Here is a 16914-nt window from a genome sequence, read left to right on the forward strand (position 1 = left end):
CTGATGATCTTATATGAGATGGTGAGAAGCCAAGGGGTACAAGTGATTTTTTCTCAACAGAGCTAGGTAAAGTTGATTGTTAGAAGAGAGGCAAAAAAATGGTTGCCAAGGGATTCAGTGAATCACATGTCTGTGCTGATATCGAGAGGAAAATCATATGCACTGATAAACATTTAGTTGATTCCGTTTGTTTTCTATACCAAATTTCTGTACCTAAATGTGTGTAGAAAAAAAGAAACCTCTTGTACCCCTTGGCTTCCAGCCCACTCATATATCTCAGAGTCCTCAAGTATTTCAAGAAAGATTTTATGATGCATCAATATCACAGAATTCAACATTATGTTTTTAAAAAAATTAACTGGAAGGCTATTGTTACAGGCGTAAAAAACATCTGAATTTGTACAGTTTATCACAGTATTTAGTTTTCTTTAGTTCAGTTGGAGTAATATTTCATGGTATTTCCTTTTTAATTGACTTGCATATTCATATTTTTTACTCCATTTATGACGAACTGGACTGGATTTTATTACGAATGAGAGTTTACGCCAGTTTATTTCGCCCGTGCACTAATTAACCGAAATTTTAATTTACCTTTTTTTATCTGTCTTGACGGGCAAACTACTCGTAACTCAGTTGAGTTGCCACCTACCTCCTGTTGCTCCATTAGCGTGTAATTGTATGCACGTGTTGATTCTCTTCGAGAATAATAATTCTGTTTTAAAGAGTATTATTTAACTTAGTGAACTTCAACGAAATTAATTGTGTCTTTTGTCATAATCTAGGATTTTCCTGCTAATTAACCAAAGTTAACTATAAAAATCTGTTTCTAAGGTTGAAGTTAAACAGAAAAAACACAGACTTTGACAGGGAAAACAATGGCTTAATTGCTTTTTTCGTATTCCTCTTCCTTTTGTTACTTTTGGCTGCAAAGGTTTGCTTTTTAATTATTTAATTTATTTGACTTGAGAGAAATTCCAAATGAAGTAGTTTTCTTGGGACGGATAAAATAACGCAGATTATTATTTTATGATTCAGTTATCATATTGGAATGAAACGTGACCGAAAATTACGTTTACATCGTATTTCTCTTTTATCGAATTTGAATTTTTAGCAACCTTTGAATTGACATAAACAAATATATTCTTGTAACCTTAAAACTATGGCGTGGGTTTAATTTCAACAAATTACAATAGCTGTTGGGTTTTATATTTGATTAAGATTATGATACTCTAGTCACACGAGTTCATTTTTATAAGAAATAAACAGCCCTACGTCCTTCGCCGTTTTGGCTTGATACTGAGTTCGGTCCGTGTAAGTGTAAGAGTGTATTGAAAAATGAAAATTGTGTTGATTTACAGTATATGCTAGGCTTGGTTATTTAGTGTCATGAATATTTTATGAACGTAGCATGGGTAAATTATGTGAAAATTAAAACTACATAGGTACTTATGTATCGATGGTACTTTTGATAATATTTCGGATGCGTTCCAATTCACAATCTAGGAGTTTATAGCGTGTAGAATTTTAATATTTCCCGAGAAATTTTCATTCGGGGGTTGATAAGTTTATCAAATCTGGAACTCAATTGAATTTTTCCCCTTAATATCGAAAATTCATTTGCGCGTCGTTTAATGTTCTAAGGCAAAATTCATTTATCAATTTGCGGAGCTTGATGGCCCAACTTTGAATTTTGAGCTATCATGAATATCGGTTGAGACGAGGAATCTGACGGTACGATGCCACCAGTCATTGCTTCCCACTCTGGGCGAGTGCGGCGTGTTATGTGAGAGTCTCGCGGTTAAAGTGACAGCTGCTTGATATTTACTCGATATTTAAATGGGCAATGCAGTGTTCCGTCTCTAACAAGATAAATACTTAAAAAGATATTTTCTCCTGATTTGTCCGAAGAAAAACGCGCATTGATAAATAAATTCCTCGAATTTTTTTGTATGATTCGCATATGTACTTCTTTCGTAATAACTCAGTTTTTAATCTACTTACCGATGGTTCCGAATTATTGTATGCATAGATACATGTATGATTAAACGCCATCCATGCCAATTTCATGCTGGAGATTAATTGGCACTTGAATACGTATCTTGTTTCATAAACGTGATTTTAGTTCTACGTTTTTGTAACGAACCATGTGTCATACAAGTGAAGAGTTCTCGGGATCGCCACTGGGTCAGGAACTCCATAGCTGCCGACGTTTCGATGTCCGACTCGGTCATCATCCTCAGGGCTGTGAGTGTCGAGTGAGAATTTTGACTTTCTTATATACAGTCACCTGACCACCAGAGTGACTGTATATAAGCAAGTCAAAATTCTCACTCGACACTCACAGCCCTGAGGACGATGACCGAGTCGGACATCGAAACGTCGGCAGTTATGCAGTTCCTGACCCGGTGGCGATCCCGAGAACTCTTCACTAAGTCCATTCGCCGGGGAAGCACGAAATCTTTCTTCATGTCTCATACTGCTGTATAGAAATAATTTTTTATGTGTCGCTCATTCTTTAAAAGCAGTGTCCCCGTCTTCGCTGTATCACTGCCCATTAAATCAACAAACTTAATTACGAATATTCGATGAATAGCGAGGAGGAGGCTCTTTAGAGTGCTCGGTAGAGTTTCCCAGTTCGATTCGCGTAATGCACTTCTGTTGTTACGAATAGTGGTTTCACGTTTTGACGTTTGGACTTCGTACTTGGAAAATGGTCCTCTTCATGGTATCGGCAAGGGTCGCTGGCATCGTCCCGAAGAGTAAGAGGTAGGGCAGTCTTTTTTTTTAAGTGCAGCGGGCGAATATTCTTGCTTGTATAACGAACCGAGACGGAGAAAAGAGGAGTGTGGTTTGTAACCAAGTGCTTCGTCTTGTAAGAGTCCCTTCTCCTTAGTCGAGAGCCTTGTCCAGTCGGCGGCCGTTGGGGTCACGGCGCGTCCACGCTCTTTACGGAGCCAGGGCAGGAAAGAGAAGACGGGACAGCTGTAATAGTGCATTCGTTACTTAAGGAGATAGGTTCGTGACTAAGCGATACAATACTCTTTGCGCGTATGTTAACTGAAAAAGTATTGCCTTCAGATGTAGCATCCATCAAGGATAACAAGAAAAATGAGTTTACACAGATAAAGGGTAATTCAATCCGCAGTTTTTATAGTATCCCTTTTTAAATCAATTTGAGCCGACCATTGCTTGAATTTCGTGCATTTAACATTATTTTACTTCAATTACAACATTAACAAGGTGGTGACCATGAAAGTGAGCCACTGATGAGTTAATGTTTTATTTTTATCGTGATTGCCTTGGTTTAGCGAGTGCATGATAAGTTTCTCAACTTTATTTTTACTTTTTTTTCGTGAATCTCTGAGCCATACGTTCCTCGCTGTAGTAAAATGAAGACATTTCGAGGCTTTTATATTCCGTTTTTTTTGCGTTCTTCCTCATTGATTCATTTTTGATACTCAACGAGCTATCTAATGCTGAATACTTGTTAGGATAGAATTTGTTTTAGCTACTGTCCTCCATCCTCCCGTCTATCGAAGAATCAATCTTACAGGGTGATCCTCCGAATTTAAAGTAATTGCTGAAAAATCTTGTTTCGCTTGAGTGGTAAGCTTCAATGACTTGGCGAACTTTTAATCCTTCCCTTCTTCATTTAACCAGTCATCCTCATCTAGGGCTTGTCTGCTACGCATGAAACATCTAGGCCAGCGGCCTTTTGAGAAACTCCAATCCGAGGGTTGATTTTTGATTCATTTACTGTTTTTTTCTTTTAAGCTAGCTTACAACGGTCCGTTGTTCATTTTTGTACTATGAAATTCCCGCCAAGTTTTAGTTGTCTACCCCTAGCTCAATAGTAGTTTGTTAGAATTATTTTCTACTCCGTCCAGTTTCTTCTCAATTAATTTTGCGTAAGAATTTTAATGTTAAACCTAAAATTTTATTCAGTATGTTGGAACATATCACAACATTTTTCATTTTAAATCTTTTCCGTCCTGCCTTTATTTATCGTGACAATTTTCCTCGTATTATTTATTAGTTTTCCTTAATATGATGTTTTTTATAATTGCGCTTTTTCTCTCGTAACATGGATATATGTAAAAATCATCGTTTCATTGCCCTATCTTCTACTTGGCTTAGCCCGCATAGCTTCGGAACAAAATGAATTGTTCCGTATGGACTTATTTCACACGGTTTTTGTTATTATTTTTGGTGTCACATTATCCGTATCAACATCCCAGTGGTACCTCATTTTCATTTTTGGACAATTTATATCGATAGCAGTTAGTGCATAAAATGTGGGTAATCGGATGGTAAGACTATTACAAATCTTAAATTGCATCGAAATCGGAATCGATCCCACGGAGTAGGGGAATTCCATTGAATGCAATTCGAAAAAATAAATCAACCAAAAAGGTGAATAGATTGAACCACTCGTGACCGGAGCCCACGCAGTAAAAACGTTTAGTCGACCGTGATGAATGGGTCATATTTGAATTCCAATTCTCGTAAAACTGTGACGATTTATCTGCACGCTCCGAATATAACGTGAAAAAAATACTGAAAAAAGTTAACAAAATGGCATTTTATTTAGCGTCACCGAACACTTTTAAATGCGAGAGCCACACGTTGGCGGGATCATTTTTCTCTTCGAAAAAAAAATGACAATGATTCTGCTCCATTTATGCACTTGGATCTCCCCTTTAATTTACGATTTGGAACGATTCGCCTGTGGACCGCCGCTTCTGCACGTGTATAGAGAGGAAATGGGATATAAAGAGGGTCTAGAGGAGGGAAGTATGCTGGGAGGAGAAAAATTTTTATACAAAATTTTAACCTTGGATATCTAATGCCAATAGGAAGCAAAATTACTAGTGATGTTTCGGTTGAAAACGCACCATTTTTGAACTACAGAAACTTTGAGTCAAACACTCCGATTGGCCGCAAATATGTCCTATTTTCGGATGCTTTGGATACATCGCGATCTGCGGTAGGCAAAGCATTCAAAGTCATGAGTTATCTAGAGCAACCGGCTGCAGGGCAAACTTCCAGCCAATCGAAGCGTTTTGCCCAAAGTTAATGTAGTACGTTCATAATTTCCTGTAGTAAGGTTTTTTTAATGGTACGTTTTCGACCTAAATGTCATTGGTAATTTTGGTTCCTACTGGCATCGGTTATCCCGGGTTAAAATTTCGTGGTACAATTTTTCTTCACCCCGTATAGAAAGGACGAAAGGAGAGGGAAGAAGGGAAGGTGAAAGATGCAGCCGCGCGCACTCCGTCATGTGTCGTTGAGCGTTCAAGCAGCCCTGACCACGCCAAAGCAAAAGGCTGGCGTGCTACATTTTCCTTCTCTCTCCATTCGGTCGTTCCTGCCTTCAATTCCCGGCTCTGGCCAAAACCATCTCTGCCGCCCTAACCCCAACCTCATTCTCCTTTCTCCCCACCCCCAAACCCTCTTTTAGCCAACGTTTTCTCTCCCCCTCTGTTTTGTCTCTCTAACACAATACCTGCTGCCCTCTATTTCGGATTCATTAAGGGAGCAAACTAACTCATCGCAAAGCGTAGCGCTCTGGAAGTAATATCAACGATTGGTCCACTATTTTGGAATGATTACTCTTTGCAACATTGCATTTTAATGCGCAAGTGTACACTATAAAATATACTAACGCGTATTTTGAGTTTTTTAAGTGCAAATATAAGTGAAAAATCTCTATTCTTCCTCCTGAAAGTCAGTATTCCCTTGCGCAGAAGCCGAAAATCACTTCTGTTTATGTTTTTTATATTTTTTTTACTTGGTTGTCGGACGTTTTCCCAGGCTACCTAACATATGCCATTTCATCGTGGACGTAATTCCTCGCCCATATCATCTCATTCCTTTTCTCTTTATAAGTTGACGTATCATTTATCCGTGAGTGTAATCGGATTATGATTTCTATGCTTGACGGCGTTAAATTCGTATGGGAGGATTAAATCGTTGGGGCAGATTAAAATAATTGTCTTGGAGAAAGGCGATTCAATGTTTTTCCGTGGTGCCTGGTAGCCTACCAATGAATTGGCTATCAAATAAGTGACTGAAAGTTCAATTGGATCTCCCTCGGAAATATTCATGCACTTGGAACACATTCACGAAAATAGTAAGCATTATACATTAAATAAATGGAATTAAAGTTAGTTTTGAAAAATCTTGTATTCATTGCCATTTTTCTGTTTTTATGGCTATGTGCTCGTACATCTCAATATCTTCAGAATCTTTCTCCAAAACTTCAGAGCTAGCCGTATCTATCCGAGTCTTTTGCCTGGATTTAAACGTGTCGTTTAGGGCAAAAATACATTTCTTAAGTGGCATGAATAAAAATAAATGTGAATTCATGCATCCGTTTACCCTGATTCCATGGCTTGAAGCCCGTTATTTGCCCGCCCTGAATTTGGAATCACCCTCCAGATATTTGTGTAGGTTTGATCGCTGCATTAAATTTCAGGAAATCGTTCTTTGTCCTGGGTCTATTGCTTGATTTCCCACGTATGGGAGGAATATTGAATAATAAGATTCTAAGATGCATGTAGGTTCTAGATAATGAATTCCTATTTCTTTACGCCTTCGTGAATATGGGCTTAAGTTCACTAACCTTTGCGTTAGGAACTCTAGGCGCCTTTCTTCGAGATTTTATGTGCTTTCATCGGTTTCTATTCGTGTTGGATTGTGGAGTAAATTTACTTTGTGTAATGTGCTGTAATTTGAATGATGATTACCGATTGTAATGAATTCAGACCAAAACATCTGACGTTATAGGAATTTTTCAAACTATCGTTTTGAGAAATAATTTGCGATAGAAATTCTTACTAGGACTCATTTTTCAGACTTTTTCATCTCCTTATTAATATGGTGCTTTAAAGGGTCTATCATGATGGCTAATGTTCGTGTTCGCCGATTTTGCCAATTCAATCTTGGTCGCATGCGCGGGAGACAAAAATCGCTCTCGTGTATATTTTCCTTGTAGTATACGACGGATAGCGTCACGGGGGCGACTGCTGCGCCCTACCTCAAGCGACAGTGGGATGAGAAGTAGTCGGAGGGACTTGAAAACTGTGGGGTTGGCGGCGTGGGATGACGAGTTTCGAGTACCAAAGGAACAGGAGAGAAAGAGATCGCGGAAGGAAGGAAAGCTCTCAGTGATGAAAAGGCCCTTCTCTCTCAATCTTCCTCTCTGCTCCCCTTGGAATCTCCTTTCCTTTGCACCCTCACTCTCTTCTCCAGTGTCGTAGGTTGAGGCTTCGACGTGGCAGTGTTCCTCCATCTCTCTCTAGCCTTTTTCTTTCCTCGTATTCTCATCCCCTTTCCATGCCATCTCTCTCTCAGACTCTCTAAATTTTCTTTTTTATTCGCCGTGTCATGTTGCGTGGGGCGGAGTAGGACGTCCCTGAAGAGAAAAGAGATTACGGAAAGGGATGTGAGAGCTGGAGGATGCAATTTGTACGACAAATAACTTTGAAGGAAACCACGAAAATTTTTGTCACACGACCTCTGTTTTTGGGCGATTTATCATCATCTTTATAATCATGTGATTTTGGTATATTTTTATCCTATTATCGTATGCGCTGTAATGTAACGCTGGAGGAATGGGATATAAAGTTGCTTGCCGGGATATGGGAGAAGGTTAGGTATAGTTGTTCGTCGATGCGGGTGTTCTAGGTTTATGCATGAATTGCCATGAGAAAAAAATTCCCCCGTGACCGGGAATTCAACCGCGAACCTTTGACTTTGCAGGCCAATGCGGAGACTACTTCGCTATCCAGGTTCCGGAAAGCCAAAGGTCCGTGGTTTTGTTCTCGGTCCCGGGGAGTTTAATATCGCGGCAATTAATGTATATTTTACCGCCGTAATGCCCTAGGTTATTCAGAATTTTCAATAGGTATTTTCCTATTATGGTGAATTCTTTCTCTCCGTTCTAATTTTAATATTAGCTTTAAGTTACTCCTCTGGATGTTTCAAATGTAGATTGACATTTTTGTCTGGTACTGAAGTGTGGAAGAAAGAAATGCGTAGTGAAGGATGCCGAGGGTTAGTGAGGCCATTGCCTTAAGGTTAATGCGGACAGAAAGTCTCATCCCCATGCAGGTCTTAAAATCCCCTGTAGCATTCGTCTCAAATTTCGGCGAATTGTCCCTTAGTGAAATAAATGTGAGAGAGAACACCGAATAATTTTATCAGACTGTGTACCTTTTGTCCTTGACGATCTTTAATCCCCTTATCGATCTTAAGGTCTATTTATTTCGGCAAAATAAAGTATAAAGCGTTTCGGGTGCAAATATAGTATAATGTACGATATTATTTGCATGCAATAGTTCAGGTGTTTCAGCTGTTTCTTTGATTTTTGAAAAACTATTCAAGTGGTATTTTATATTTCAGTAGGTAAAATATATATTTTTTTCAAAATTTTCAATTTTCATCAAAACAAGACAGGTCAAGAGGTCAAGTATGTATCTTAAGGAACCGTTTTTCTAGGTGTTGGCGAGTTTCCCTTTCTTGGTTACTTCTAAATCACCTAATTGGATACTCAGTGAGTCATTTGCTTGCATATGCAGACTCAGTCCCAACCATATCATTTTTTTCGTGTGAAGTGTGGCTAGTGCATAATTAATTTTTGTCCTGGGAGATGAATCCAATACATGTAGTCGTCCCTATTCGTACTAACGGTACTTATTTTTACACGTTAGTAGTGTCTTTTCTCATTCTGCTCTCTTGTTGATTATATTCCTTCTTTCTATCTGAGCAAGACACTTCTAAATTCATTGAGGCACAATACACCAGGGGCGAGTTAGTTCCCTAAGTCCCACTGAGAAGTGAATACTTATTTAAGGTTGTTTGTGTTACTTTATTTTATTCTGTAATTCAAACGAAGTATAATGGTATCTGCTTTTTACTTTTACATTATCTACCTCGGTAAGATGTATCGACTGAATAATCGAAGTAGCAACAAAATGGGAAGTAAATATTTTCAAACACATACCAAAACATTCCAAAGCTATGCCTAAAAATATGATGTACCCTCTCAGGTTTACAGCTAGTATGCCAATATTAACCTTTGGTTCAAATTGGGAACGTATTGAGTATTCTGTGTTGAAATACGACTTTCCAGGAATTTAATTACTTAAAAAGTGTTGGTGGAGGATTTAAGTTTTTCATTTTTAAATAGTAATGTGACTTGTACTGTGTTGTGTATTTGAAAGGTTTTATACACGTCTCCCAACAATTTATCTCGGTGCGGGGAAGAATGAGTTAACTTGGCATGGAAATTGTTCAGTTAATTTTTTACTTATATTATATGAGTTTTTCACGAGAAAGAAAACATATATTTTAAATCTTTAATGAGTTAAAATAAATTGATAGCTTGCTCTTAGTGGCCCAGAATCATTTCGCTGTGATATTACACTCCCATAAATGGGTCCCCAGAGTAGGAACCGTTCCCGTGTTCTTCCTCACCTTCACATCCGCGTTCATTGTTTTCAAGCAGGAAATTGAAAGAGCATACTTAAATCAGAAGTAAGTACTAGGAGAATAACCATAATTTTATCGTTCCAGTTCATCATCGCGCAAAATTATTAAAATCATTGGAATTATATAGAAGGTAATTAACTTCTCTATCGTAAGTTGAGTGAAATTGCTGTTAAGCATCAAAATTATTCATTTTTAATTTCGTTTCATTGGAAAAATATTGATAGTAAACATTTTAATTAAATATTTTGAAGCAATACCTTTAATTTTTGGTCCCCGGAAAAAATACTGTGTAGTAACGGAAGGATAAACAATTATTTCATGAGATTTAGTTAAAGGCACGAAGTTATCAAAAGCTATATTGTCACGATATTAATGGATTTATGAAAATATTTCCTCAAATAAACACCAAGATACGGGAGAGCGTCTCATTTTTATTTTTTCATACTCCGTCAGAGGCTCCATTTTTATTGAAGATGATTTTAATTTAGCTTAGTTTAGAATTCAAATTTTGTTTTCATCCCTACCTTGTGTGTCATTAACTTAAAAAAGCTTTTATGCCTTGAATACTCTACTTGAATACGCCTGTCCAAATGGGGACTTTTACGATTTTTATTTTATCATAACTTTTTATAATTAAAGGCGAAGTCAGCATTGCTGGAAGTAATTACTAGTCATGACTCCAGAGGGGAAATTTTCTCCTACTTTTCTCTAGTTTTAAAGGAAGGAGAGAGCCTTAGGAAACAATGTATTTTCAAACTTAATCTCAGCCTTGGAAAATGGAGACAAAGTAATAGTTTAAAAGCACAAAATCAATATTTTTACGGAATTTATTTCGATATCTGACACAACTCAACGCTCGACTGCAGCATCCAATTTTCCCCCAATCCAAATGATAATGGCCCACACCTTTCATAAAAACCTTATTTAAATATTTTATTGTTGGTTTGTCATTGGGATAAAGGGAAATGTGCACACATTCAATAGGGTGGTTTCCTATTATTTTTTTATTGCCTAAATCGAAAGATTATTACTCCTGGAGTACGTATTTTACGCTTTTAGATTTTTAAATGACGATATCTATTTTTCGCGATTAAATGAAAAGTGAAAAATTTCAAGCGCGGGAAAACGCGACGCGTAAGTAGGAATGATGGGAAAAAGTCCGTGCGACGCATTTCTAGTTCCCCCTCCCGCCTTGTGAGGTGACCTTGATCGAGGCTCTGAGCGCTGATAGTACGCAGGATGCTAGCGGGTAGCTGAGTACCTTGCTGGCTGGTAGCGCTTGGCTTAAAAAAGGTTTATTAATACCTTATCAAACGAAGAAAACTTTCCGACCTTAGCCAGTTTTAATAGGTGATTATTAAGACATGTTTCCCTGAGCTCTGTGCCTCATGCATGTATTGGTAGCCTCAGACGATGTATAACTCCTATCCTCTCGTGTAGAAACTAGGTCCCTGTGACGTCACGTGGAGTGGAATCGCATGGGCGCCAATCTGGCCTTTTTCAAATGAGGATAAAATTTGACCCTTGCCATTCGTCTAAACCGGAATTTCAAAAACCAAATAATTTGTGTATTATGAATACACTAATGGTGGGTAACGAATCGCAATCAATGCCTTTCGTTTTCTTTGATGAAGGAAACTACCCTATTGGGAAAGGTGGATCTTAGGGGACGAACCGACGAGGCAGAGTCGTACGGGAGAGAAGGACATCCTGGAGGAGCGGAAGACTGTTTAGGTGAGGAGGAATAATGGTGAAGAGGAGATTCTGACGCTCTAAGGAAAGGGCGCCATTTAAAATGGTGGAAGGGATAATCCCGTACTTGCAACCTCAGGGTTTCTATAAATAAGAGAAATACCAACAGGGTAAGGTTTATCACCAAATGAGTCCCTATCACGGCTGGTTCACGCATAAAGTTATTTTAGAATGTATGGCTTTTCTTGAAATATTTCTATTACAAAAAAGAAATTACTCGCACAATTGTTTTGATTTTGGTACTATCGTGTCTCATGATGTAAGCGACTCAATTGACCTACGATGTGCTTCAGTTTTTCATGTGACTTCCTTCTCTTACTAAGATTTCCACATCACTCGCATGATCTATTGTCTCGATCCTTGTAATTATTATGGGACAGTAGCGTATCCATGATAGGGACAAGGGGGGGACAGGTATGGTGTAAACTCCCAGAAGTATTGCGGGTCCGAAAAAAAATTGGCATTCTATCTAGTGTAAATTGGATGTCCAAGGCGTATCGCAGTGGAAAATTAACAGTACGCGCTTTAGGTATTTACACTGGAAATTTAATATTAAATGCAAAAATAATATTAATAACAGAAAAAAAATTACTTTGGGAGATATTCTATGCAGATGGCATATTCAAAAGTACCTGGGTTATAGAGCTATTAACTGGAAGGACAAAGGGATCAATATGAGGGAGAAGTGAGCTCGGTATGAAGAACAGGCGGAAGGACGAAGTGGTAGAGAGCGTTTGGTTATTGTGGTGTGGAAAGTGTGGTAATAGGCATATGGAGTAAAGGGTGAGAGCTGATGGAGGGGATGGCTTGGAAGTTTCTTCGGGAGGGCAATTCAGGGCAGTCGGAGTTGGAGTTGGGAGCGTTATAAATATAAGTTTTAATTCTGCAATGAGTTAGGGTGCGAAAATTTCGTACAGAATAAAATGATTCTTTTTGACCGGTATTCGAATCCGGGTCCTACGATTTCCCGTCGAGTGCTTTAGCCAGTTACGATACCTCTACCTATGTAAATTTGTGGACCAAAATGGAAAATAGTCTGGAGTTGTCCCTTACAGTAAAATTCCCTTCTATAGCTTTACTGGCCAAAGCACTCGACCGAATTTTGAGAGATCCGGGTTCGAATCCTGGTCGCGGCGAATGATTTTTTTCTTTGTGGAATTTTCACACAATTTGTGCATTGCGGGTGATTCCGTAAAGTTATCACCGTGATCAGTCCCGGTATACTTAAAAAAGTTTAAGGGTGTTTAGGTTAGGGTTCGAGAGGAAGGATATGCTGGTATGATAACGGTGGTGAGTTTATGAGTTGTTGAGTATTATTTCTCAAAGTAAATTGCCTCATACTTTATGTTCTCGTTCCCAGATGGTCATCTCCTCTTCGCCTCAGCCAATGGCGCTAGACACTAGCGTAACGCCCTTCGAAAAGAATGACGTCCACTCCGAATGCAGCCCGTAGAAATTTGGTTCCGCATTCTCTCGTTCTGCATCCGTTGTCCTGAACTGCCAATGTTGATCAATTGGTCGTCCCACGAGGAATCACCCGTTTCGAGTCCCTCCCTGGACCCTGTGTCCCACACTTCCACTCCCCTTCTCCCTCCTCTCCTCTCCCTGTCGCCACCCCTGAAAGAAGTCCTACCTGATGTCGTTCAACTTCCATCCAGCTCCCAGGACGAACTCGCCAAGGAGGAAGATGCACCAGGGAGACAGACATGTCTGAGTGAGTACCTACTTGTCACCACTATGGCTCTATGCAGTGACGCGTACAATTTAACATCCGACCGTGGGCTCGAATGGGAAGGTTCCTGGAATTGAGGTACTTCCTAACATCACGTCCGACGAGTGTAGGTTCCCTAAGCAGGTACCTCGACACGACTTAGCGGTCGCCTGCGTTGACACCTCCTTTCCTTATTAAGTATTATTTTCTTATTATTGTGTTTCCAGCTTTAGATTTTCGTCTTCTGTGGAAATCGAATTAAATTTTCAATGAAATGCGAATGGAATACGTATTACATGCTTTTAATGCGAGTTTAAATTTTTAAGTTACTAAGTTACACCTGAACTGTGCAAGTTACGACTACCGATTCTCTAATGTCATATTTTCAATTTTTTAAATGCAGGATATCGATTCTGGCCCCTGCTACCACAGAACTCATAACAAAAAATGACAACGGAATGAAATTATCAACTGCTAAATATATGCTCTCTGAAAGAATCAATATGTCGGGTTCTTTGCGTTTTGAAGCCTGTTGAAACTTAGTTTGTAAACTCTAATTTTTCCTCTTAATGAACGGAAAAGTGGTGAAATAGGTTTATGAATTGTTTAAGATTTTTCTCTGGCAATTTTATGTACACATTTATCCTGCTTCGAATCCCAGATTCTTGACTGTAGTAAATTATTTTCTTGGAATGAAGTTAGCTATGTATTTCCCAACCCAAGCTCTGAATGTTTAGGGAAAACGTAGAAGGCTATCTTATACTAAAATAAAGATGCTGCTGATTGCTGGATAGCGTGTATTTAATCGCTCTAAATTATACTTCAGAGCATAATCTAAGTTTCTATGCTTGGTTCGGTATGGAAAATTCCTGTGCTTTATTTCAGAGTGCAAGTAACTTATTCCTTCTCCATTATTTATTTTACTCGTCGGTTGCTGACGTAGTGAAGGATTACATTGTAAGTATTCAGAAACTTCGCTATCCGTACGTTTCATTTCTCACATATCGGTGCCGCAAACTGCGATGTTTCCATGAATCCAACATTTACCTCTGCGTCCACTCCGGGGTGCGAGCTTTCCTCCCTCTCGAATGTAAGTGCGAAAAGTCCCAGCGTCCACTCCTTTCATATCACTTCGGAGGATGCCAGATGCAGCGGATGTATCGTGCCCATGCAAGTGCGAAAGGAAACATGCTAAAGTGCCCTGCCTTTCGGCGCCATGTAGCGGAAGATGGCCGAGCGAGCAAATCTTTCGGCTGCATCCACGAGAGCACTTTCCTTCCTCGAACTATAATTCTCGCCGTTCAAAGACAGACGCTGTGGTGGCTCAGCGCGTAGGGTGCTGTATAAATCCTTGTGGATATCGAGTCCTCCTCCATTCATTCATAAGGAGCAGAGCCGTCTTCAGACTTCCCCTGCCTCCGTGAAACACCCTTAGACATTTTGGTGCCTTCTTCCTTCATAATGAGAAATACACATTTTTCTTAGTCACATTTATCTAAGTTATGATTTTTTTTATTTTTACTTTTCGGTCTCACATAATCATCTTAAATATTGGGCTGTACCGGTGAGTCAAAAACTCACCCCAACCAAGCAGTTGACGAATGCAATTAACAAATTAGCGCATGTGTATCGTTGGCGGTGTCATTTGTTGTTTTTGTGAAATAAGAAAACTGAAATCCAATATATTGTAAACAAAGACAGCAACAACGTGTTAAACAATGCAATTGAATTCCAATTCAAAGTTATATATTTTACTTTGCTTTTTTACTTTATTGTTCATTTCTTTTATTTATTTTGTTCTTTTTTCCAACCAATGCGGTTGCATTTTCTATCTTTTTTACTTTGAACAGTGCGTACTTTTCCATTTAAACGTCATTTTTGTGGGTAGAAAGAGGCCTCATAGCGGGCATTATCCGGGAATCATAAATAAAATTCTGCGTGGGAAGGAGACGGTCGGGGTTGGATTGTAGAATTGGTATTTTATGATGTTCTCCTTGTCAACCTACGTCTACCGGCGGACAACCTGCAGTAAATATGATGAGAACGTTATTAACTGTTAAAACAAATTCCCAAATAATAGGCATAATCTGCAAATATTTTACATCTAAAATCCGTTTTTTATGCTGCTATGCACTCAGTAATTTCATCATTATTTATAGATGATTTGTTTATTGCTTAAGTCCTAGGGGTTTTGTTGATTTTCATTCCGTGTTGGCCTAAGGCACTTCGCTACGGATTTGAGTTCGAATCGGACGAATTGGTTTGATTTTAAATGTTGTCTATGGGTGTAATGTGAAATGAGAATATTTTCACTAAATGGTGGAGGCCTTTACCTTGTAGAATTCCATTATGAGTTATTAAAATAAAAAAACTTAGCTTTCTACAAATTAACTTCAATTGTCTACTTGTTTTGGTACACTGTATCATCTTCAAGAATAATATTGGACTAGAAGCAAAGTTTGCCAAATCTTAATGATGATTAATTTTTATCTGTCTCTTTAAACGTTATGTTTGTAGGTAGATAGAGGAATAATAGCGGATCCGGACAAAGATTAGTCTTGAATATGGTAGTGTATCGAAACTAGTCGGCGATTAAAGTTAATTTGTTGGAAGCTTTTTCATTTTGTTGGAAAAGTTTTCATTTTCCAAACTTACTGAGGATAGTTCGTTGCAAATACATGCAGATGTATCATTATGGTTCTTTATTTTGCTGAAAGTCGATCCAGGTGCGACTGCCTCACTAGCTTACTCCTTGTATACGGGTCTGCCAAGGTACCTAACATCCTTTTTCCGACAGTTGGGCCCTGCTTCCGTCCTCCTACTCGCCTAGCATCTCTTTACTTTTTATTCCGTGAAATACCTGGGGATGCATCATCCTCTCTCTCTCTCCCCTCTCTCGGGAAAGCAGTTAAAATAAGATGTAACAGGATCGAGCGGGCGAGGAGACTAGCCGAGCCGTGGACGAAAATCTCTCTCTGGCCAGCCGTGTTTCGTTTTCTCGCCGTCCGCTAGAGGGAAGTCGCTTGCTCTCTAAAAGCGGCGCCTCTCTATTTTTGCCGCTGCTATGGCTACTAGTTCTATCGTCCCTGAAGCCAGTCTTCAGAAGATTCGTATAGTCTCTGGATTATTCACGTCAACCCGGTGTGCTGGCGGCGCTATTGGCGAGTTACGAGCCACGGCGCGGCGGCGCGGCGTTTGCTTCGCCTCGTTACTTAGCGCGGAGCGGCCACTGGTCTCGGGACGATTGTTATGAGGGATCTCGTTAGCATCCGGTGTTTGCCCAGGAAATTTCTATCTCCCCTAATTCTCATTCCTCGAGCTGAACGGCTGACGTGATGATATTGACAGTATTAGTGGAGGTATATTGGCTTTGGCTGAATGGATAAATGCTGTCCCGGCCGGTGTTCAAATTCTATCACCCTTTTTCCATAAATTACTGCTTAATAACGAAAGAATAGTTGATAATTTTTACGTCGTGGTTACCTTTCCCGTGGCTAAGGGAAATGTGTAAATAACTGGGTTGAATGACCTTCGCTTCACGTGGTAATTATTCGGTTCACCATCTGGGATTTGGACGCATTCACATGTGCTGAATTAATGGAAGATAAATCCCCCAGTAGTCAAAAAGCTTTTAGGATATTCCTTAATAAATAATCGTTTCAGCATAGCGTGAAAAATCTGAGAAAATTATTTTTATGCGTACATTCAAAAGGTCAGGCAATGATACCGGTTTGCAGGTTGACTTTAAAATTTTATTTTGATCTTTATATTGGCTTGCGAGAAAACTTTATAAAACTTTACTTTGTTTTACCTTATATAGCATGAAAATCAATAATTTCGACTGTGAGCTTATAATAAATCACTAAAATTGTTGATTTCTGTGAAGTCTTTTCTGGGATTTCCACCGGTTTAAATCGTTGTATATCATGAGCGTTTAAACGTACGACTCGTCTTGG

At 39.0% G+C, this 16914-nt stretch overlaps 1 long non-coding RNA gene across 1 annotated transcript in view; it reads left to right on the forward strand.

Moving 5' to 3' along the window:
- Window positions 1-12941, forward strand: part of LOC124159034 — a 250000-nt gene extending 237059 nt beyond the window's left edge. The window contains exon 6 of the long non-coding RNA XR_006864896.1: window positions 12608-12941. This is a non-coding gene — a long non-coding RNA (uncharacterized LOC124159034). The remainder of the gene's footprint in view (window positions 1-12607) is intronic.
- The last annotated feature ends 3973 nt before the right edge of the window (window positions 12942-16914 follow it).

This window comes from Ischnura elegans, chromosome 5 (assembly GCF_921293095.1).
Source record: "Ischnura elegans chromosome 5, ioIscEleg1.1, whole genome shotgun sequence".
Classification (NCBI taxonomy): Eukaryota; Metazoa; Arthropoda; class Insecta; order Odonata; family Coenagrionidae; genus Ischnura; species Ischnura elegans.